Source organism: Chionomys nivalis, chromosome 5, assembly GCF_950005125.1.
Source record: "Chionomys nivalis chromosome 5, mChiNiv1.1, whole genome shotgun sequence".
Classification (NCBI taxonomy): Eukaryota; Metazoa; Chordata; class Mammalia; order Rodentia; family Cricetidae; genus Chionomys; species Chionomys nivalis.
The window spans coordinates 90083591-90107832 of record NC_080090.1 but is presented as its reverse complement, the minus strand read 5'-3'; positions in this window follow the sequence as shown (position 1 = coordinate 90107832).

Below are 24242 nucleotides of genomic sequence, written 5' to 3'. Positions count from 1 at the left end.
TCCCCATGCTTCCAATTTACTCAGGAGATTTTGTCTTTTTCTACTTTCCATATAGATTAGATCCATGTATGTCTGTCTTAGGGTCCTCTTTGTTGTTTAGGTTCTCTGGGATTGTGAATTGTAGGCTGGTTTTCCTTTGCTTTATGTCTAAAAGCCACATAAAAGTGATTACATATAATGTTTGTATTTCTGGGCCTGAGTTACCTCATTCAATATGATATTTTCTTTTTTTGTATTATTTTATTTTTTATTTTTTGCTTACTAGATATCTTCTTCCCTGCTCCTATATTCGCCCTTCCTCCATCTCCACCCTCCCACTCCCCCAAGCTCTCCCCAGTCTTTCTCTTCTCCCTTCTCTCTCCCCTTCTCCCCTCCCCTCAACCCCTCCCCTACCCCCACCCTCATGCTCCCAACTTTTGCCTGGCAATCTTGTTTGCTTTCAATTTCCAGGAGGATCTATATATGTTTTTCTTTGGGTTCCACCTTGTAATATGATGTTTTCTAGATCCATCCATTTGCCTGCAAATCTCAAGGTGTCAATATTTTTTTCTGTTGTGTAGTATTCCATTGTGTAAATGTACCACATTTTCCTTATGCATTCTTCCATTGATGGGCATTTAGGTTGTTTCCAGGTTCTGGCTATGACAAACATTGCTGCTATGAACATAGTTGAGCACATGTCCTTGATGAAGGTTGTTTCCTAATTTTCTGAGAAATCGCTACACTGACATCCAAAGGGGTTGTACCAGCCTGCATTCCCACCAGCAATGCAGAAGTGTTCCCTTTACCCCACAACCTCTGCAGCATAAGTTGTCATCAGTGTTTTTTATCTTGGCCATTCCTACAGATGTAAGATGGATTCTCAGAGTTGTTTTGATTTGCATATCTCTGATGACTAAAGATGTTGAACATTTTCTTAAGTGTCTTTCAGTCATTTTAGATTCCCCTGTTGAGAGTTCTCTGTTTAGGTCCTTTTTTTTTAATTGGACTTTTTGTTCTTTTATGACCAATTTTTTGAGTTCTTTGTATATTTTTTGGAGATCAGACCTCTGTCTGATGTGGAGTTGGTAAAGAACTTTCCCCATTTTATGGGCTGCTGTTTTGTCTTGTTGACCATGTCCTTTGTTTTACAGAAGCTTCTCAGTTTCAGGAGGTCCCATTTATTAATTGTTTCTCTCAGTGTCTGTGCTGCTGGGGTTCTATTTAGGAAGTGATCTCTTGTGTCAATGCATTCAAGTGTACTTCCCAGAGATCTTTGTAAAAGTGCTCCCCAGCTCTGGGATTACACACTAGCACTATTTTTTTTATTGATTTTTATTGAGCTCTACATTTTTCTCTGCTCTCCTCCCTGCCTCTCCCCTCCTCTTCAATCCTCTCCCAAGGTTCCCATGTTCCCAATTTACTCAAGAGATCTTGTTTTTCTCTACTATCCATGTAGATTAGATCTACACACCTGCACTATTATGTCTAGCTTTTGTAAATGAGTTCTGAGGATGAACCTCAGGGGCTCATACATACACTTTTTTTTTAAGAGATGGTCTTTGGTGCTTCAGACTTGACAAGTAGGCTAGCCTGGGCAACCAGTGAGCTCAAGGACTTCATCTGTCTCTACCTCTTCGTTGTATGTATTCCAAGCACGCACCATGCATTTGACTTATACATGTGGGTTCTGGGAGTTGAACACAGGTCTTCGTTTGCGTTTCAAGGCAAGGACTTTACCGATGAGGCTCTCTCCCCAGTCCAGAGGTGCCGTATTTTCAGCACTTATTGAAGGGCAAAATAGAATACAAACTATCCAGTCAACAATTTTGATATTGTCTTCTGTTCATATGCCAATATTGTCAAATAAACTGCCTTGTTAAAATTGTTTCTTTTTACTTTTTAAAATGTGACTACGAGAAAAATTAAAATTGGTGTGTGGCACGTGATCTGTTCCTGTTAGATAGCACTGTTCTAAAGCAAAGATCCCCAGGATTTTGGTGGCTCTGTGTCTCCTGGCACCTCTTCGCTGAGTCCCAGCTTAATTGACCTGAGTATTGGTAATAACATAATTAGTTGCTTATGACCTGGTGATAAGGGACAAAGCCCTTCTTTCTTTTTGTTACTTCTCTTTTGCAGCACTGTACTTAGATGTTAATAAACTCAAGTGAATAATGACCCCCTGGTTAGTGAAATCTTTGACACTTTTGCCACTTCAGAAATGGAGAAAGATTCTAGAAATGAGGAATGACCTTGACCCATAGTATTAGCTGCTGTCACCAGATGTCTGGCAAGAAGAATTTAAGGAAGGAAAGATTTATTCTGGCTTATGGCTCGAGGGGGATCATTCCATTATGGCAGGGAAGGCAGGATGCCAAGAGTCAACAAATGGCCCATCAAACCGCATCCATACTCACGAAGCAGAGAATGAACAAGAAATGGGCCTGGCTATCAGATTTCAAAGCTCACCTCTTGAAACCCATGTTCTTGGGAGAGTCTCCACCTCTCTCAAGGTTCTGTGACTGACCATCCCAGACAGCATTCCCCTTTGGAGACTATGTGTTCAAACTCACGAGTCTACAGGAACATTTCATACTCAAACCACAGCATATGTTTTTCTCCCACTGGTGTGGTTATCCGGGGTGAGACCCATGCCATCGAGCCCTGGGCTGACTATTATTTCCATGGCTCTTAGTGATCTTTCAGAGACTCTAGCCTGTGACAAAGTAGGAGTCACTAAATAACTCCCATTCTTAATAAACAGCCTGCCACCCAGCGCATTAACCATATTCACCATCTAAAAAGCAGAAAGCAACCTGTCTTGTTTGATGAGGAAGCCGTAAGGTTGTCGTGAAAGGAAGTAAATCACATCCAGTAAGAATGCCTCGCCTCCTGTGAAGTCCCCCCACACTTACAGGGCTGTATTTCTAGTCCTCCCATAAATAAAGCTTGTTTTGTAGCTACCCTCTTGACTTGCTCCTGGTGCCGAGTTCAACCCAAAATTAAAATTGGCCTTGTGTTTCTGATGAGGCTTGAGCACAAGAACAAAATATCTAAAATATTCACAAAATGAAAATGGCTTCCAAATGAGAAACTGCAAGATGTTAGGAATCCTCCCTCCTCACCCACACAGTCCCTGTGAGAGACTGCAAAATGCCTGATGCTGGCCTAGCCAAGTCTGCCATGAACTAAGCTATTTTCCCCTCACATATGTTAGAGCCAGGAGCACTTTGAGTATAAGCATGGATAGATAACAAGCCACGTTCATTAAGAGGCAATCAGCTTTAAAACAGAGACTTGGGAGTCACAGCAATTGGACTGGGGAGATGGCTCAGTGGTTCAGGTGCCTCTTCTGCAGGCGTGAGGATCCGAGTTCAGTCCCTAGAGCCCATGGCAAAAGATCAGGCAAGGTGGCATGTGTTTGTCATCCTCACACTGGGGAGGTAGAAACAGGCGTATGTCTGAGTCTTGCTGCTCGACCAGCCTACCGACTTTGTGAGTTCTAGGCCCTGTTAAAACAAAAGAGAGTGGAAAAACCACAGCCAAACAAACAAACAAATAGCTAAAGTGAATAACACTCAAATAATGATACCTAAGGATGATTTCTGGTTTCTGTACATACTTAACCAAGCAAGCACACATGTCCCCATACATGCGTACTTGTACACACATGAGCATACATACACAATGTTTCATAGTGGTACTGTCACATATAAACAATGAATATGTAGATTCAGGTAATCTGATTGGCTGATTTTAGTCACTCATTGCCTTCCTTTTGACCTAGAGTATTTCAGGAGCAAAGCTATTTTTGTTGGCTACTAGTAAGACTGGTGTCTTTTCATTGCTTTTCCTGAACTTTAACTTTAGAGCTGACTTTGAGATGCTGTTGAGAATCAAATAGCTTGTAAAGGTGTGGGTTTTTTTTTTTTTGTGAGAAGATAGGAAGGATGGGTGTCTGGGATGGCCAGCTGTATAGGATTGTTAATAGTCTTGGGACCTGAGGGCAACTAATAGAATGGTGGAAAGTTGCCAGCATGGAGCTGTAGAATGTTCTGCAAAAGGGTAATCCAGTCATAGTCCTTGAATCAAACACATGTGGGTGACCCTTGGTGCCTATTGGTGTCTGGCTCATGGGGAAGGAAACACAAAGAAAGCAAGGGTTTAGAGACATGGCTTAGTGGCTAAGAGTACTTGTTACAGCTACAGTCTGTAGACCTAGGTAGATCAGGTATAGAAGAAGGAACTGGGTGTGTGTGTGTGGGGGGGGCACACAGGTCTTCCTAGGAGGTAGAAAGAACAGATTTTATGAGTAGACTGGGGCAAGTGGGGATGGGAATTGGGGGTCAAGTGGGAAGAGGAGGGGAGAAAGGGTTGAGGGAGGGAATGCTAGGAGAGACAGGTGGAATTGAGGGGCATTTGAGGGATGGTATGAAAACTTAGTATAGCGGAAACATTCAAAAACTATATGAAGTCAATCCTAATGAAGTCTCCAAATACTGAGGGAGACAGAGTGCCAACTGGCCATCTCTTGTCACCAAAGAAAGGTTCCAGTATAGGGACTGAATTACATCCAGTTGAGTTTTTGGCTAAAGTGGTCCCATGGAAATCTCCAAACAACTTAGACTTTTGCCTAGACAGTAGGTTGTTCTCCACAAACGGACAGCAAGGTCTCATTGCCGAAGACAACACCCATTAAACCAATCAAACATGGAGAGGTCGAGCTGGTGCCCACACAGACCGTTCATTCCTCCATTCTAGTGTCTTAGCTACAGGAAGGTATTGCACAGTCAACCAAAAGAGAAGCATAGACGCCGACCCAGCTACAAAACTTTTGATCTCCAATCTGTCCTGCCTTCAAAATGTGCTAGGGCAATGGTGGCACAAAGTTGTGGGAGTAACCAACCAATGTCTGATTTGACTTAAGGCCTCGTCCGTGAGTTGGAACTCATACCTGATACTGCTTGGGTGACCAAGAACCAGAGAATAGGTTCCCAGCAACCTACAGCAAAACCAAACACCACTGGTCTTAAAAAATCTGTAACAATAAATTGACTCCAATGATACTCTGCTGTCCTCATAGATCAGTGCTTTATTAAATCATCATCAGAGAAGCTTTCTCCTGAAGCAGATGGGAGAAAATACAGAGACCCACATGCCAGGCATTACATACACCGAAAGAAACCTTGGAACACACAACTCTCAATGAAATACTTCCATCAAATCCCTCCCATCAGAACTCAGGGAACCCCAAGGAAGAGGAGGCAGAAAGAGTGTAAGAGCCAGAATGGGGTGGAGAACACCAGGAGAACAGTCCTTTTAAATCAACTAAACAAGGCTCACAGAGACTGAAGAGCAAGCACGGGACCTACACAGGTCTGCACCAGGTCCCCTGAGTATATATTGTAGCTTCTAGATTAGTATTTTTGTGGGACTCTTGAATGTGTGATTGAGTGGATCTCTGATTCTTGTGTCTTCTCTTGGGCTGTTTTCCTCTGTTGGTTTGCCTTGCCTAACTTTTATGTGAGTTTTTGTTTCATCTTATATTTTATTTTGTTATGTTTTGTTGTTATTTATTAGAAATCTATTCTTTTCTGATGAAAGAAAGTGAGTGGATCTGGAGAGGAAGGAGATGGGGAGGAGGTGCAAGGAGTAGAGAGAGGGAAAACTGTAATTAGGGTATCTTGTGGGAGGAAAGGAAATCTATTTTCAATTAAAGGGGAAAAAGAAAAAAGAAAATAAAGAATGCTTGTTACTTTTGCAGAGGACCTGAGTTTGGTTAGTAGCATCCATATCAGGAGAGTCACAATTTCCTGTAACTCCAGTTCCAGGGCATCTATTAGCCTAATCTGGGCTGTAGGGTTACTGTTCTCATGTATTTGTGTGCATTCACATGTGCACATGGGGTCACACATACATGCGGTCACACACACATGCACACACACACGCACGCACACACACACACACATTTAGAAATAAAACAAATCCTTTCTTTTCCAAAGGCAAATTATTTTGGTAAATTTTGACCAAAATTAGGTATCTCTTCTTGTAGGTTTTACGTGCCTCAAATGTGTATTTTCCTGGACTGCTCAGGTTTATGGAAAGCTTGGATACATTTGACAGAATGTAATCTGATTTTTAAGTTAAATTATTTTTTCAACTTTTATCCAAAGAGTAACATTTCATTTAGGACATGTTACATTTTGTGTATTTGTGAATATAAATTTTCTGCTAACAGGTTTTAAAGAGGGCATTATCTTCATGTCAGAATTTTATATAAAGCTTCAACATTGAGAATAACAGGTAATAAATAACATCATGTTTCAAAGAGAGCAGAGACACGGTTGTCTGAACTTAAGGAGATAACACAGAAAACAACAGAAGTTTCAGCATGGCCTCACTTTATATAAAAAGACATCATCAAAGTGGGAAGGATGTAAATTGCAGATTCTAGACCCAGGAGGGGGAATATTTGGCCTCCACTCCTCCAAGGCCTTTTCCTTCCTGACCAAGTAGGACCCCTGTTTATAGAGAAAGGAAAATTCCATGAGTTAGATGAGCCCTCCTTGCCCAGACACCTGAGAACATTTGAAATTGTAGAATTCAGGAGCCTGCTCTGATGCTCTTAGGGAGACCAGGGAGGAGGGAAAAGGACTTCTACAACTGTGTCTTAGGTACCTGGGGGAGTAGGAGGAAAGAAGCATGTCTCTGGGCTACCTGGAGACCTTTGATGCCTAGATGTTGACTGCTTCTGTCCCATGACAGATGAGAGAGATCAGTGATCTGGAAGCCTGCATGCTGTCCTTGCCTTGGCCAGGACAAGAGAGCTTTCTCGTGGATCTGGTAGTAACTGTAGAAATACTGGAAACTTATTCTCTCTCTCTCTCTCTCTCTCTCTCTCTCTCTCTCTCTCTGCGCCTAACTGGTTTCTGTATGCATGGTATGTGTGCGTGTGCATGTGTCAGATGCCTGAAGCTGCTGTAGAAGCCAGAAGAAGGTGTTAGATCCCCTGGAGCTGGAGGTAGAAGTGGTTGTGAGCAAAGGTGCTGGCTTTGGAGAGCACACTTGGTTCCTCTGGAGAAACAGTGAAGATTTTAACCACGGAGCTATCTCTCCAACATCTCCAGTCCCTGGGCTGGGATTACCAGACCTGGACAGAATTTTCTGGACATATGTTTGTGAACAGAGATGAAGGAGAAGTGCTTGAAGGGTCAATCTGTCAGTATCATGTGAGGGAAAAAGGAGTTGGTGAGATTCAAGTTTGTTTTACATTGAACTAAGTTTTTCCAAGTCAAGGAGGAAGACTAGAGATGGGCTTGAACTTTGGATCTGAAAGTCCTTAGAAAACTATTGGAAACACTTAAACAGAACTGTTATCATAGGTGGAGTTGGTAGAGCAGGGAGGAATTTGCTGGGAAGGAAAACTAAGCCTGTTAGCAGCTGAACTCCAGTGGGGCTCTAGGAAGATTAATAAATCAAGTACACTCACTGTGGAAGCTAAGCCTTCACCTCACTGACAAAATAGAAATGATGATTCTACTTACAACATATTCTGGGGCAAACAGTCAAGCCCAGCCTGTCTCTAAGAGTTGCTAGGGGTGACTAGTCTGGGGTCTTTAGTTACCCAAGCCTCCTTCAGGCTCTACTGCAAGGATCATGACCATGGTCTACGAATGAGACATTATAATTCAGAGTGATCACGAAGAACTCCTAATTTATCTAGAGAGAAGATTGCTTTTAGTATCCATGCAGAGTTGTCTTAAGGCAGCATGAGTCTGGGAAATTGCCACCTTGTCTTCTCATTAAAAAGTAGAAGTGCCAGAGGTTGAAAGGGAGGAAAGAGGCAGAGAGGAGAGCAGAGAAAAATGTAGAGCTCAATAAAAATCAATAAAAAATTTTAAAATGTGAAAAAAGTAGAAATGCCAAAAAAAAAAAAAAAGAGTAATGGATGCTGGATTGGGAATCCAGATTCCAGCATTGTCAACACCTGGGTATTTGCATTGGGAAGAAGGCTTCATTTAACCTGACGTCCTGTGCTGTGTTGCTGCGTTAGGGTTCTCTAGGAGATAGGTTAAATATGTATTATAGAAGGGGTTTTATTACAATGGCTTACATGATGCAGCTGGGTATTCCAAAAATGGCCCTCTGCATGTTGGGGGATCTGAGCGGCTCATCCCACAGGCCAAATGCCTCCATCGTCTCAATCTGGTACTGAGGGGAAGGCCTGGGGGACTGCTGGAGAGACACTCCTCTTAAGTTCGTGTTGGAATGCCAAAGACTGGGCTCTGAAATCAGTACAGGATGGCTCTGGCATTGGCAGGTAAAGAGTAGAAGCACTCTCAAGAAGGAGCGGAGAGTGACCAACAGGCAGGATGCGCCAGCGCCAGCACAGCACCAACGCAGCTGCAGTTGTGCGGGCTGAGCTGTGCAGAAAGAGTGTTGCCCATCTATCTCAATTCCTTGGCTCTTTGATGAATGCTTGCTACATAAGGCAAAGAAGCTCCACCAAAGCGTGGGAAGTAGAGCATGCTGGGAGGCTAGAGAACCTCACAAAGCTTTAAGGGTCATTCTGGGGTCACCCTACATATGACTGAATGTCGCTGTGGCCCCTGGACCTTTCCTCCAATCCACCCCGTGCATCCTCACTACACTGGTGGCTCAAGATGGAAGCAGTGCCTTGCTACCTTACTACTCCCACCCTACTCTTCGGGACTCCACTCCCCCGCTCACCACAGGCATCAAAGGAGTATTGCCTGTAAAGGGCTCACCTTCATCTGATGCCAGAAATATTAAAAGTGGATTTGGGATATCCATGGCGTCTCAGTACCGTGTTTGGTCAAATATCAAATTTTAGCTGCTATTTGCCCAAAGGTCTAGAAATTATTATCTGCGGGAGAGCAGAGTATGAGAGACATGGGAATCAGAAAACAGGGACTCAGCAATACCGGCAGGAAGAATTCTCTCTTGTGAGCTGACTTCCATCACTCAACAATAGCAAGTAACACCTTCCTTCCTTCCTTCCTTCCTTCCTTCCTTCCTTCCTTCCTTCCTTCCTTCCTTCCTTCCTTCCTTCCTTCTTCCCTCCCTCCCTTCCTTCTTCCTTCCCTTCCTCCCTCCCTCCCTCCCTCCCTCCTTCCTTCTTCCTTCTTCCCTTCCTCTCTCCCTTATCCCTCCCTCACTTCCTTTCTCCCTCATTCCTTCCTTATTTCCTTCCTCCCTCCTCTCCTTCCCTCCCTTCCTCCCTCCCTCCCTCCCTCCCTCCCTTCCTTCCTTCCTTCCTTCCTTCCTTCCTTCCTTCCTTCCTTCCTTCCTTCCTTCCCGTGGTCTTCCTTTCTTCTTTCATTTCTCCTCTCTCCTTCTCTCCCTTCACCCCACTCCCTCTCTCTCCTTCTTTTTCTCCCTCTGCCTCCCTCTCTTTTCTCTTTCCACTCCAGTTTTACTTTCTTTGGAGGCAGATCTATGCACTAGGCTTGGTCACGCAGGAATGATTCTAGCAAGAGGAGTTAGAAAGAAGAGAGTGAGATAGAGAAGGACAAAATTTAATAGAAAGGCACATTATTGGGATGATTCTAAGAAATGTGAGTTCTTGCTCTTCAGTGGCAGCAGAGGAGCTGCAAACCCAGGGTTTGTGCATCTTCCAGATCTTATCTGAGAGGCTTCTATTTTGCAGTAGATGGCAATGAAAAGAGAGCCAACATGCAGAGAACAAGAGATGGTGGCATGCTCATCTCTAAATGGGACATCTATATCACACCCCTCCCCAAAGGCTCAGGGATCAATGTAAAAGAGGACACAGGGAAATTCTCAGAGCCACAGGGAGTGAATGTCTGAAAAAAATGCTGTTTGCTAGAAACAGCATCACAGTTGCACACATGAACTCACAGTTGGGACTGTGTGTACCAGGCTTGCACAAGATCAGGCCAACCAAACCCCAGCATTGATGGAGAAGGAGTTCCATGTCTCACCAAGGAACTATTGGTGGTCGGTGTGTCTGGGAGAGGGAGGATTGCTTTTCTTAAGGTATGTTACCTCTGAAAGGCTATCTGGACTCCAGTAGATGGTCCTATACCCATGCACAAACAGGCTACACTAAATTGATTCAATAGGTATTAAAGCAAAAGAGAGTGCATGAAGTTGGTAAGGAAAAGTGGGGGGATAAGGAAGAGATTAAGGGGGAGGGAACAGGGTGGAGTAGATCCAAAAACATTATATATATATGAATAAATATAATAAAATAGGATATTCAAAGAAAACTAAATGTGAGTTTTTAATTTTTTATTTACTTTCATAATATATATGTGCTCACATGAATGTGTGTGTGTGTATGAGGGGCGTGCCTGCCACAGCACACATGCTGAGGTCAGTCCTCACCTTGCAACTGGTTTGTGATGGGGCCTCATTGTGACTGCTGCTGTGTATAGAAGGCTAGCTAGTCTGTGAGATTCTGGGAATTCTCCCACCTCTACCTTCTATCTCCTCACTGGAAGGCTGGGATTACAAACACATGCTATCACATATGGCTGTATGGGCTCTGGAAATTCAGGACTTCACACCCTGAATGTCATATCCCAAACTCCAGAAATGGGAATTCTAGTCCATCAGATTATTTCAATCTTAAAAAAACAAGCTACATCAACACCTTTAACAGCCCCTCCTTCCTTGAAGCTCTCTGCCCCGTTTCTCCTCATTGTCCTGTACAGAGTTCTCCCTGAACTTGAACCAGCACCACTGACTTCAGTTTCCACCTTCACCCCACACACCCCATTTTCCTGCATCGTCTTCCGCATTCTTGGTCTTAAGTAACCCTTAAGAAATGCATTGTGACTCACAAATCTGCATCTGGAACCTCACAAGACCAGCACCTGGCCATTTCCCAAACAATTTATCTCCCTCACTGCTAGATTAATGCTCTTTCTGATTTTTTGATGTGTATAGGAGCACTGCAGTCGGCACCATGGGTCCAAGCCATCCTTCACCTTACGTTTCTTGCTCCTTTACTGTAGAAAAGTGAAATGGCATTGCTGAAAACCACACAGCTAGCGAGTATCACAGCAAAACAAACACATTAAAAAACCGCAATGTCGTTATAGAGCAGCCTCTGAGTTTTTGTAGTTCAGCTGTAGATAAGAACCTATGTCCTTTCTGCTGTCTAGGGTCAAAGAGAAAATAAGCATAGGAGGACAGTTGAGAGAGGAGAAAAAAAGACAGAAAAGGTCTCAGCGCAGAAGTAGCTGGTCCATGCCACTGGACTCTAAAACCATCTTTTTTTTTTTTTTTTTTTTTTTTTTTTTTTTTTAAATGAGAAGAACCAATCTCAACTGTATCTGATCGAATCCTCTTCCCTGTTTTCTGCCTTAGCTGGCCTTTATTAATCACAGTGGAAGAATCCATTTACTCATATTCAAACACAAGGAGAAGCATAATGAAAGTAGCATCCAATTTTACATTAAAGGCTTTGACAAGGACATAATTCATTGCTTTTCTGTTGCTCTCTCCACAGACAAGAGACAGTTCTGCTCTCAGCGCCAGGTGGAGGTGCACGTCTGCAGAACAACTGGCTCACTTTTCCAATCAGTTCCTAAAGTTTACACCTGTCTATTCTCTGCTCTTCATCCAGGCTGTTCAAAGTTCCGAAGCTTTATTTGGGTTCCACAAGTTAGAAGCACAAAGGATTAAACAACCTTTGTTTTCAAAATACTTTGCTAATTACCCCTCATCTGAAACTCATTATACATTACATATATAATTGCAAGCTGACAGTTGCTTGTTTGGAGGCTACTATAAATCATTTTTAGAACGAGCAAACATTGCTTATATCTATGTCATGCCTCTGGCCTCTGGCCTGCATTTGATTTCAGTCCTGACAGGCAGCTCCACCAGCCTTCTGTCCCAAAGGTGATGTGTTTTTCTGGGACTTGAAAGCTTACAAAGCTGATATAACCTGAGAGACTTGGACAGGTTTTGCCCCTGGGGATAACCATCAAACACGGGTGGGGGGGGGCTGGTGGAAAGGCCTCGATTTCTTCTTTCCTGTTGTAGTTTCCTCAGCAGGTGGCCCCATGTTCTCACTGAATTTCATTCACTTATCTCTATTGCTTTGGGATAGTCTCTTGAGTGGTGTGCAGGTTGACTGAGAGGGAGCAGGGTCGGGGAAGAATTCATTCAAACAAGCCACTATTGCAGAGGCCAAGTAAAGACATGGCTTTCTCCAAAGCAGGCTGGTGCCAGTTGCCAGGAGTGGATTAAAAAGTGGAAGAAAGAAAGACCTGCAAAAACTATTGATAGTGAATATTCTCTACCTAAGCTGATTACTGGCACGTGGAAGTTCATGTCAATACTGACTTTAATTGTTTTCTAGAAAAATTGGAAAGTCCTACGAAAATTTTCAACAATTCATGAAATTCTGGTGTGTGTGTGTGTGTGGTGTATACACGTGTGTTCATGGGTGTACATGTGAATGCATGTGGTAGCATGAGAACAACCTGGGGTGTCAAGTCCTCGGGTACCATCCACAGATTTTGGGCCAGGGTCTCTCAACGATCTGGAACTCATCAAGCAGGCTTAGCTGACTGGCCAGCAAGCCTGAGGCATCCAATTGTCCCTGCTGTTCCAGTGCTGGGGTCGCAAGTATCTGCCACCATGCCCTACATTTCTGGTGATAGAGCCATGTCCTAATGCTTACAAGGCGTTCTAGTTTTCTTTCTATTGCTGTGATAAAACAGTCCAGCCAACAGCAATTAGGGGAGAAAAGGATTTATAGGTCTCAGTATATCATTGAGGAAAGCCAGGGCAAGAAATCAAGGCAATAACCCGGAGGCAGGAATTGTTGAAGATGCTACTTACTGGCTTGCTAGCAGGCTCGGGCTTAACCAGATTTCTTGTACAGCTCAGGACCACCTTCTTGAGGAAGGGGGCTGCCCATCGAGGTTTAGGTATTCCTACATCAATTAACAGTCAACTCAGTCTCTCGCAGACATGCCTACAGACCAACTTGATATGATCCACAATACAATGACACAGTTGAGCCTGCACTTCAGGAGATTTTCATGCTATGTCAAGTAGACAGTTAATGCCAAATAGAATACAAGGTAAGTATTTGAATGAGTGAACTATCTCCATATCATGGGAAATTAATTCTTAATAATTTAAAGAATGCACGGGCTATAAAGTTGGGGTCTGTGGACAGAATCTCGCCAGGTGTTGTCGTTGTCGACTCACGAGATGCTTCTTTTGTAGAGCACGGTGGCTCACAGCACACCCCTTAAATTTCAGTCCTGCCAATGCTGTCGCAGGCAGAATAAAAATAACACACACCAAAAAGAGTGATCCCAGAAAGGCTGAGGGTACCCCTGCAGGAAGGTCTTTTACGAAGACATTTTTCTTTATTTGATATTAACGTGAAATATTGATTCCACCTTAAATAAATAATTGAACTTCAAGCTATCCGGGGAAACCTATTTATTCTGTTGTTCATGGGGTCTATGACATGGGGCTGGCTTAAAGGTAAGGCCACTTCGAATAATGAAGTCTTTCAGTACTTCACTAAAGAAATCCCCCTGAGGAAAGGATTTATACCACAGCGATTTCCACTTTGGAGTGCTACAGTGAAATGCCTGTGTAAATAGGGAAATAAGATTTTTAAAAGACTTCTTTTTCTCCAGGCAGGTTGACTAATGAGAGGAGCGGTCTCTTATGAAACATCTATGTGCTCAGCAGTCCAAACATTTTAGAACTCCCCAAATACAGATTTGGGCAGCCAGTGGTTAAGTCAACCCTTAAAAGACCACAAACGATCTGGCAATCCACAGGGTACCTGGGCACAGGTGTAGCTTGGCCCTGGGACAGAGTCCAGATGCAGGATTTGATGGCTGTCACGTTATCCCTGAGGCCACTGGTTCTGGGCTGTGACCCTTGGAGGCGCCTCCCATCCACGTGGCCCATGCAGCTTCCCTCCAGTGAGCTACAGCATCTTGGAAAAGGTCAGCATTAAAGTGCCTAACAGGCTGCTGGCAGGGAGAGACACACCGAATGTCACATAAATAAGGGAGTCTGTGGCAAGCCAATGCAAAGGCATCAAGGAACATTCAAAAAGAAGTGGTCAGACTGGCAGGTGAGCAGAAGGACATGGCAGCCATTTGGAACTGGTTGTGTGTGGAGGGGAGACCGAGGTGTAGGGAGAGGAAGGAGAATGAAGGGTGAACCCTTGCTTTGAGGCTTCCAGGTGGATTTTTAAGGCAGAAATTCTGGCATAAGGAAACAGAAGGTGAATTCAGTAGGTGGAAGAAGAGAGCTTGGTTGCAGGACAGAGAACTGAATCATTGCTCTAATTATTCTTTATCAATAAAAATTCAAGAGTCGGATATTGGGATGAAAGCCTGAAAGTTCAGAGAAACAGAGAAACCACCAGTCCTCCCTACCTGCTCCGTTCCTTCCTCCAAACAGAGAGCCAGCTCCCTTTCTGCCCCACCTTTCTACTTCCTCTCCTATCTGTCCTCAGTCTGCCAAAACCTTGTTGGTTAATTTTGGTCGGCCAGTAGCTAACTCTGCCCTCTGACTCCAGGCCAGCTTTAAGTTTTAGAACAAAATCAAACTATCATACAAGAGAGAACAAATCTTCTGTTGCCGGACACTCAAGTTCAAACCTTGGCTAGTGGTGTGGTTGGGTAGTGGATTCCATTGCTCTGGATGTCAGTGTCTAGTTCTCTGAAATAATGGTGCAATTACCGTGAAGACAGAGGGAAGCATTGCTGTGTATCTCTTAGCACACTGGTCAACAGAGCAGACTGGATCAAAACCCATTAGAGCAGGATGAAAGCAGAGTGCCAGGGTTGGGCCTTTGGCGCAGGAACCAGGAGCTGAGGAGTGACGCAAGCCATCTTTCAGACCTTACATGTCCTCAACTGCAACCCAATGGGTTGCCAGGGAAGGGGATGGGTCCTGTACTTCAACAACTTTCTAGAATTATCTCTTTCCTTTACCATGCCTTCTTTCTGAGTGTACTTGCCCTTCTCTTTGATTAAATCAGCTACATAAAACCCCTGTAATTCTCAGCATCGTTTTAGGAAATTTGCCCAGACTGTAAAGCAGTGTGATCCTAGGTCATCAGAGTGAATGGACATCAGATAAGTTAGGACTTTCTTGCCTTGAGGCTCACTTTCTTTAACAGAACCATGAAAATGTTTTAATTTATCTCTGAATAAGAAAAAAGAACTTTTAGAGAAGGCATTCATGATGTATTTATTATCATATACCTTTCTCTATAGAGACCGGAGCCCGCTGAGGCGGGTGTGTTAGTAGCCTTTCTCATGGCTGTGACCTAACAACGGACGAAAACAACTTAAGGAGTGAAGGGCCCACCCTGGCTCCCATCCTGCGGGCACAGCGCATCCCAGTGAGGAGGGCATGGGGACAGGAGTGAGAGGCGGCTGCTCACATCGTATCCTCTGTCAAGAAGCAGAGAGAGATGGAACTGGTACTCAGCTCACGTTCTCCTTTTTGCTAAACCCAGCACCCAAGACCATAGAACACTGCCACCCACATCCAGGGCGGATCTTTCCACACCCATCAACACAAACTCTTAGTTGATTCCGGACCCAGTCAAGCTGACAACACAAGGTAGTCAAAATTAACCATCAGAGACAGATTGCAGTGTGCAAGAAGTTCACTTACTAAAGTCAAAATGGAGCTTGTAGGAAAGAGGCCCTTGCCAGCCTATCCTCTGTCAAATATTTCCTTAAGTTTAAGGGGCTGGAGAATATCTACTGTGCTCATTGAGACAAAAATCCTCCAGCCCTACTCTAGAGGGTCAGATAGAGTCTCTCTCTAGTTGGCTGGGGAATCAGCATGGAAGAGAGGCCCAGCTCTTTCTGAAGCAATCCAGGCACCATCCCATCATTCGGATGACATCATGGAAGGCTGGTAGAAAGAGATCTACACTTCAAACCAGCAAACCCACGCACACATGGGGCAGCCCAGCCAAAAGTGCAAACAAGTCAATCTGATTTTTCACCCAAAGAATTTCAGAGTGGATCAAAGTCCTCTCTCACCAACTGCTTGTTAGAATTTCGCTGAAATATGCTAGGCCTGGAAAGAGAAGTACCCGAAGCTTTTCTTGAAATCAATATGTTGGTGCCCTACCCAGAGGCTGGCTTTCATTTAATTTCCAGTTTCAAATGGTTGTTCTCCAAAATCATTACCTGGCACTTCCGGGTTAAGCACAGGCTTCACAACCATGCTTCATTCCCCATGAATAAGCAGATTTCTTTAATTAAGTATGTGGTTTCCTCTAATTGCAGTGGTTACTTTAGAAAGCTATAACTATATAAAATTTTATCCCGAGGAAGAATTATACTAAAATCAAATCAATGTTATGAGAAAGGCTCAATGAAAAATCAAGCAGGAAAGGAGTGGAAAATCTCATTCTCTAACCACCCTTGACCATACCCTGCTGGGGGAGGGGATGCTCCTCTCTGCGTTTTGTGCCTGGAGACTAATAACAGCCACAATCACCTTGTGATTGATTTCCCCTTAGTTTCACGTCTTCTTTTAGACCTTTGCACTGAGAATTTGGAATTGGAGACCCCCTCCACAGTTCACCTTGGAAGTCAAAATTTACATCAGCATTTTCTTACCCTAGAGATTTTACCTCTCAGTTTTCACTGAAAATACCTTGTAATATCATTACCACCAGACCCAAATAAAACTATGTAGATAATATAATCTACCTATCTATATTCATGCAAATCTATATAATTCCTTATCTGGAAGGCAACAATATAACATGCAAGCAATTTGTAATAAATTGATAGCTATCTCAAAATTCAAATTGCATAATCAAATACAATAAAGTTGTTAAGTTTTTACACCTTTAGGGAGAATCACATTGAATAAAGAATCCTCCTGCTGTGTTCTGTTGTTCACTCAAATGCTCAATGATATTGCATTCGTCCATCCATCCATCCATCCATCCATCCATCCATCCATCCATCCATTCATTCTTGTGGCTTTTCGAAGCAGTGAAGTTCTGAGAAAGTGAAACACATCCTTCCCCTGATTTCCCTGGTTTTTATGCTCCTAGAAATTTACTTTGTATAAGCCACAAAGAAGAGCTGCCGCTTTTTGTAAATGGAGAGAGACTCTAGGGATGGAGATGTCTTAGTTGGTAGAGTGATCGGCTAACATGCACGAGGCTCTGGGTTCCATCCCCAGCATCACATAAAATCAAATTTGATATTGTGTGCCCAGAACTCCAGCACTTTAAGATGAAAGAAAAAAGATCTGAGTTCTAAGTTTTGGCAAAAAAAAAAAAAAAAAAAAAAAAAAAAAAAACAACCCTCACTTCAAATGAGTTGAGTTCTTCTATTCTGAAGCCAAACATGAGCAAGCATGATTCAGGAACGCAGATTTAGATAACGCCAAGTTTCATGCTCAATGAGGCAACAGATCAAGAAAGTTTCATGAAATAGAAAGGCCACAGATCAAGACATGTTTCACATGCATTAGTGGAAATATCAAAGAGATGGGCTACAGCAAAACAGGAAACCCCTATTATAGGCCTCAGACATTAGTTGATGACACCTCAGCTTTTGGGTTGGTGGAAGGTAGTAGCTTGTTTGTACATTTCAAATGATTTACCTAATGGTCACAAAACTATTGAATTAGGCACAGAGAAAGATGATCAAGAATTATTAAGAAGGCTATAGATGACCCAAGATAATTTGGATCCAAACCTTTCCCAGTTGTTGATGCTCTGATGAGTTAGTCAGCCTTGCAGAGGTTCAGTATCCTTCTCCTCCCTTCTCTTCCCCTCTTCCTCCTCCTCCTTCTTCTAAAAGGTAGGTTCTATGTTCGGGAGATTGTAAAATTTCATCCTCATAAAAGAGAAGAGATACTCATTATCTTGGCCACTACCTCCTATCTCCCCACCTACATCATCCAAATGCCCCTGAAGGTTTCAAAGTTCCTTCCATGTAGAATTTCTGGGACAGAAAGGGGGAGAACGTGTTATCAGCACAGAAGAAGAGAGGGGAGGAAGCAGAAACTATGCTCACCTGATGCGTTGGTATGTGAACATAAAACCCAAATGAGGCTTGCTTCTCAGAAACACGTTTTCAAAATGTGTTTGAGGGCTTGGAGTGAGACTCTCCAGTTAAGAGCACTTGCTGCTCTTGCTGAGGACTGAAGTTAGGTTCACAGCACTTACATCAGGTGGCTTGCAGCCTTCTATAACCCAATCTCTGGGAGATCTGACACCCTCTTCTTGCTTCCACAGGCACTGTACACATAAGGCACATATACAGACAACACATGCACACATACAGATAACACACACACATACACACACAATATGAACTCATGATCCTTGTGCTTCCATCTTGCATATGCTGTAGTTTTAGGCACATATAATATGTATATAAAGAATAAACTTTCAAAGGGTACAATTTAATTGCTGGGTCAAGAAAAATTTCGTCTCCCTTTATTATCTTCTGTCTACCCTACTTTAGTTATTCATGGAGCCTGCTAGTTTCCTATTGCATTGGTTTTTCTTGTTTTTCATGTCTATAACGTCTCAGTTCCTGTTTAGTCAATCCTCATAAACACCCACCCATGGAGGAGTCCTCTGTTCTCCTTCAATAAAAGCACAAAGAGAATAATAACTCACCTAACATCATACAACTTGCAAGTGGTATTGTTAAGATTCAAAATCAAATCTGTTGAAATCCACAAAGCCATACCCTTTCTGTAATGCATTCACAGTTCACCCAAATCATGCCTGGCTGTGAATACGTATCTTGGGTAAATGGCTTCCATGCCGGCCTTGAAAAGCCTTTGTTTCTTACAATGATATTTGGGATGAGTGTGTGGTGGTCCTTGTACAGGTGACACTAGGGCCGAATGTTCAATATATTCCAAGGGAGAACGATCAACATTAAACTCCTGTCACATGTCATTCCTGCTGAGTTTATCTGGTCTTGTTTAAGCAAGCCCACAGCATCTATAAAGATTTTTCTCCACAGTGTGCTCCTGTAAATAAGAAGTTTATCAAATAAAACCTTCCACAAAGAGCAGGAAGACATGCCCTATTGACAGGCCCTCGCTGAGTGCTGGTTCCTTCCAGGGATCCCCGTGAGAAAAATTCACCTCTTGTTCAATAACTACATTTATTGAAAGTCTTCAAGTTTAAGTGTTTGAGGATGGATCTGGATATCCAATTTATCTGAACAGCCCCAGTCTTCCAATTTCAGCCCGAAGAAAAAAATTCCTTGGAATTCAGTAGTGGACTGGAGAAGATGATACACAACCTATTTCCCTAGGTTTTTCTGTAATTATCTTTGGGAGATAAATCTCACATGTATTAAAAGGCAAGGCTGCTGTAGAATAATCCTTCTGTACACTGTGTAAATATTTGTTGCTGTGATTAGTTTAATAAACAAGTTGGCTGACCAATAGCCTAACAGGATAAAGTTAGGCTGGAGAGTCAAACTGAGAATCATGGGATGAGGAAGGAGAAAGACAAAAGAGTCCCTAGTCAGATGGGGAACAAATCAGGGATACAAAACAAGATAGAGGTAAAAGCCATGAGCCTCAGGGCAACACATAGATTAATAGAAATGGGTTAAGTTGTAAGAGCTAGTTAGTAACAAGCTCGGGCTATTGACCAAGCATTTGTAATTAGTGTAAGCCTCAGTGTGTTTATTCGAGAGCAACTGAAGTACAGGAAAGCTCTGCCTACACAAGGTTATTGGATGAGTGCTATGGTATTTATTTGTCCTGGCATTTGGGGAGGTAATGACTATAAAATTCACTTATTGAGCAACTGAATAATATTAGGTGTCACAAGAATAATAAACTGGCTGTGTTTCTTATTTGCATCTTTGCATCCCTGGTCATAATTACTGGACCAAAGATAGGCAATTGACTCCACTCCAATGCACTTCCGGAATCTGGGGTGGCAAGTGTGCTTCATACTCTGCGACTATTCATAAACTTGCAAGACATTCCTCAGGGTGTGGAAGAGCAGTCATCCTCTGTCACCAAAGGAGAAGGGCATATGGGAGAGGGGTTTGGGGTTAGCAGGCAGAAGTGGGAACATTTGTGATCCCAGTGAAGGAAGAACTGCTCAGTATGTGCCGCCTTAGCTGCTGAAAGGACTTCCTTTGTTGGCATTTACTCCACGGGACCTCTAGACACACACATGGCTCTTGAGTTAAGTGAAATCCACGATTATAAAAACACTTTGTTTAGGCAAGTCTGGGTAATTAACTGCTATGCCTAGTAAACAATTTCTGACAAGAGCAACTAGATTCTTTACATATTTCATATTCTTTAACCATTACACCAACTTTCAGAGGTGGGTACTGTTATTTTTATAGATGAAGTCATGGAGATGTGGAGTTATTTAAAATTTCCTCAAGGGCACACAGCTAGAAAATGACAGAGCCAAGAAGTTAAACACACAAAATTATTGTCTTTAGTGTTTAATAGTCTCCTATTGTTGCGTTACATGTTGCGGTTTAGGAAGCACCTATTTCACGTGGTTTTATTCTCCCATTGTCCTTACAAACGTGTAGAAGGAATGTGGAGTCAAGGCTGGGTTATGCCTGAGTCTGGCTATGCTGTTTTGTATTCCTTATAGTATATTTTAAGTTCCTAAATTTGTGCATTACTGTCTTCTCATGTGTTCAGTTCATCTTTAGTAAGGAATTTGAATTCTCAAACTATTTAAAATATTATTATATTACTAGTAGCATAGTGTGTGTGTGTGTGTGTGTGTGTGTGTGTGAGAGAGAGAGAGAGAGAGAGAGAGAGAGAGAGAGAGAGAGAGAATGTGTCGATGCAGGCGTACATGTGACACACAGTACTGTGTGGAAGTCAGAGAATAACTTTTGAGAGTAAGGTTTCCCCATCTGCCTTTACGTGGGTTCTGAGGATTGATCTCAGGTGGCCAGTCGTGCAGAACACGTGATTTACCAATGGAGTCACTCACATCCTATGTTATTTGTGTGTGTGTGTTCTGTAATGTTTTCGTGCTTACAATGGAGATTAAACTTAATAGCTTATTGTCATATTTCTATTATATTTATGGCATCTTAATTGGAGTAGCACACATGAACTCCATATTTTCACATATTCATCTCAACTCTTTCAGCTGTGTGCTACCTTTATAAAGTGTGTGCCCTCGGCCAGTGAGATGAGTCAGTGGTAAAGGTGCTTGCTGTTGTGATTGACAGACTGGGTTTGATCCTCAGGATGCAAAATTGAATCCTGCCAGTTGTCCCCTGACCTCCATGCATGCACTGTTGCAAGTGCATACCTATACACATATACACAGACACACAAATAAGTAGATAACTGATATTAAAACTTTATTTAAAAAACTCAATAAAGTAATAAGGTATCCAAAAATGGGAATTAACAATTTTTAAGGATTACAGTGTTCTCTTAAGTAGAAAAGAACACATGTAGTTATAATGCTAGATTTTAGGTCAGTAGCTACCTTTTAAATTTTTAATTTAAAATTTAGACAAAAAATTTTAACATTGTTTTCTGGAAAATATACCAACATCTTAAATTATGTAAAAAGTGAAAAAGAGTTTTACCGTGTGTGTGTGTTCTTTTTTTTGCCCCCAAATGTTTTCTTCTGCCCCCTGTTTTGTCCTCCCAGAGCTCTCTCAGTGCATGCCAGCTCCCTTGATGCTGTTCCTCGGGTCCTCTTTCTCGGGTTGCTTTTCTTCCTGCTCTCAGGCTCACTGGTTTTTATCTTCTATCTTCAAGCTCTGGCCTTTTCTTCTATTTAGATCTGCCCTTGACTCCCTCTAGTGAATGATTTCAGCAACTACAGTTTCTGGCTTCCTTTGAGATTTCTGGCATTTTTGTTGATATTTATGTTTTATATATGTCTCATCTTCTTGACTTTCTCCAAGTATTGTTTTGCTTTTTGAGAGCACATGCCAGTCTGTTGCTCTAGGGTCATTTTCTGGACTGGAGAGATGGCTCAGCATTTAATGACCCTTGCAGAGGTCCTGTGGGTTTCTAGTGCTCACAGTAGGTGGCTCATAATCCAATGCCTTCGTCTGGCCTCCATGAGCACCCCGACATATGTGGCGCACACCTTCACATACACATTAAAACAAATCTTTAAAATAATCTAGTGTTCTGTTAGTGAGCTGTGTTCAAGAACTGTTTCTGTTTTTCCATTGGATGGACCACACTACCTCATTGGTGTGGCTTGCTACTATGTTGTCAGCTGAACATGATCCTTTATGTGACAAGTCTACCTATCATATTCTCCCACATGCCTTGAGTTCTTGGGGTGTCTCTGTGCTTAGACCCAGCCTGAATTGTAAAGTTAAGTATTCTATCAAATCATTTTCTGAGCCCATAAAGTCACAAGCCTTTTTCTGTGAGCATGGCTAGTGGACTTTTCAATTCTCCCTATATATGTGGTTGATTTTAAATGCCTTAGCCTTTTATTATTACCCCCCCAATGAAAGAAAAACATGGAGTAGATAAAATGTATACCAGCCTTTCCAATCTCTTGTAATTAATTTTGAGTAGATGGATAAGAGCCCATAGAGGGAGCAATGGTCAGGCAATGTCTACTCCTCAGTGAAGTGGCCATTGACTACACAAGCACCAGTTTAGAAGACCAAGTCTAAATTATGATCTCATGCCACAGGGCTGGGCTGAGTGATAAGCATATGCTACTGTGCTATGAGCTGAAACTGGCAAATGTTTGTAAAATACCGTTCAAACCATCCTGTTTGAGTTGCAAGACTTTAATAGACTCCAAGATCCCAAATCACACACTAGACCAGATGCTGCTGTGTATTTGCTATGTGGCTCCGCTATTGTCCCAGAACCCTGCAATGACTCCATCTCCACGCTTGGAAGAGGAGTTTCAGAAACAGTAGTTCCCCTCGCCACTTAACCCATGCCCTAGTTAGTAGGGAGATTTCCTTCCTGTGTCAAAAGACCACACTTGTGAAGCTAGTGGGAAAAGAGCCAAAGGTCCAGATGTCTGAGGCCAAGAGCCTGACCAGATCGCAGGCTGCACACAGCAGCTTGTGTGGGACCCTAGCATGCATCACAAAGGCTGGTATTCAAAGACTGTCTGGACATGAGTGCAGGACTTTTATTTGGAGGGCTTTTTATAGATCCCTCTCAGATTGGTCTAGCCACTTGTTGGTTGTTCAGTTTTCTTTTCAGATCAGAGAATCTGCTCACCTAAATCTTGTTGCTATAAGGAGCAACATGCACGTGAGAGATGTGTTGGGTGAGCACAGTTGCTTAACACATGTTTAATTCGGTTCCCCAGAATTCATATAGAGCTAGATGCTGCAGTATGCATCTGTGATCTTAGCACTCGGACAGTGAAAGCAGAGGCAGCAGAGGAGAGTTACTGGAAGCTCACAGGATGGCAAGCCTGAAGCATACAGTGGGAAACCGGCAGGAACTGTCACAGGTGGAAGGGAAATGTTGGCATGGTCAGTCTGTGCCATCCCCGGATGATCTGTAGCACTTGCATGCCCTCTCTCAGTGCCCTCCCCCACCCCCATACAAAGAAGCAAGAAACATTAAATAGATCTGTGCACAGGTTCGTGAGTACAACATGAAACTCTCAAAATATTCATATTGACCGCTAATAAAATCAACATGAATTTAAGGTTTTTTCCAACTTATTTTTGGTGTTGATATTTCATTTTTAAAATAGAAATGAACATTTTTGATAATCAGAAATAAATAGCCATGTTTATCCAGTCTTAGGTGGGGGCCAAAGTTTTAAAAAAAGACAAGTGCAGTAGAGAAGCAGGAGGCACTGCGGGCTTATCACGATACTTCCAGTCAAGTAAGTTTCTAAAATCAATTAGTATAATATTTAGAAAGCTTTTTTGACCAAGTTTTTTTTTTCTTCTGAAATGTAGCTTGTTACTGGTGAGATCTTTTTCCATTTTCTACTTCATGAAAAATGAACCAATTGCACCTCTTGTCTGCACAACTCTCTTGAAAATGCAGTTCTGGGATCCAATAACAACTGCCAACTCCGGGTAAAACGCACGAGGCAAAAATTGAGGTCTGTGGTAATGGGAATAAGAAGCAATCGGTTAGAAACATAGTGTGCCATTTGTAAGTTTCCTAAGGAGAGATCCTCTGCTTTGGAGACTGGCTGAATTACAGGTTGTAAAAGAACTAAGAACAAATCAAGCAATTTAGGTTATATAATATTAAATTCTGGGCTGGTGGATGTATTTTTCACTACCTTT